This window comes from Gavialis gangeticus, unplaced genomic scaffold (assembly GCF_001723915.1).
Source record: "Gavialis gangeticus isolate Ggan-Ray unplaced genomic scaffold, GavGan_comp1, whole genome shotgun sequence".
Lineage (NCBI taxonomy): Eukaryota > Metazoa > Chordata > Crocodylia > Gavialidae > Gavialis > Gavialis gangeticus.
This window is the reverse complement of record NW_017729003.1, coordinates 12,889,392-12,890,412: the sequence shown is the minus strand read 5'-3', so window position 1 is coordinate 12,890,412 and position 1,021 is coordinate 12,889,392. Positions and strand designations below refer to the sequence as shown.

Here is a 1,021-nt window from a genome sequence, read left to right as displayed (position 1 = left end):
TATAGCTGGCAGTAACTCAGATGCCTGATCAAAAGGCTACCTCAGCCAGACTGTTTTGCTCTATGGGATTTCTATGATATTACTCTATCTTGTACCCTATTTTCACCCTACCCCTGTAATCAATAAAGTTCTCCTTTGAGACCGGTGTAGGAGACTTATTGAGGGGTGGGTCTAAATTATGCCTAAGAGGCCCCTTAGGTTTGCAGACTAAGGGAGACTTTCCTTTTTGACCCCCGACTTGGGGAAGTGCCCCAAGTGCCTGTACTGGGTTGAATACCTGTAGGACTATTAGGCCTGTGTTTCCCCAAGGAGGGGTGGTGGCAGCTTATGTTACCCCCAGGCTAGCGAGTGTGCTCCAGGAAGGGGGTCAGCCAGATGCAAGGCACCCCTAGGGAGGCACTCGGAGCCTGGAAGGTGGTCGGGCGCAGGGAGGTGGGTGGCTCAACGCAGGAGCGCCCCCTACTGGCCCGCCACAAAGCCTGCCAAGTTTCAAGGAGATAGGTGCAGGGGTTTCTAGGAAACTGCATTTCAGGCTGCTGACAAGCAGGAGCCGGGGAGCAGGACCAGCGTCCTGTGATCCGGCAGGCCAATCAGGGGCCTGCACCCCCAGGAGGAGTCTGGCAGAGCGCCTCCTCCAGCCCAGTTGAGTTCCCAGCTGACGGCAGCACTGGGCAACTCAGCCAGGCTGCAGGAGGGGCTTCCTCCAGCCCAGCTGAGTTCCCCAGCACTGCGATCAGCCCAGCGCTTTCCCATGTCTCCCACCACCTGGCTGGCTGTTTCAAAATTCAAAACGTTTTGACTTGCCTTGTTTCATTTTGAGGCTCTCTCAAAGCCCTTCGTTTCATTTCAATTTCACTGTTTCAAGCTTGAAACAAGTCGAAACAAAACAGCCATCGAAGCTTCGCACAGCCCCAGCAGGCACCTACCCTGGAAATCTTCAAAAGGAGACTGGACACACACCTTCCTGGGGCTATTTAACCGCAGCAGTCTTTCCTGCCCAGAGCAGGGGGGCTGGACCCAA

General features: G+C 54.9%; 1 protein-coding gene across 3 annotated transcripts in view; it reads right to left on the bottom strand.

The window, feature by feature from the left end:
- Positions 1–1,021, bottom strand: part of AIFM2 (apoptosis inducing factor, mitochondria associated 2) — a 53,210-nt gene that overhangs the window by 17,920 nt on the left and 34,269 nt on the right. The window lies entirely within an intron of this gene.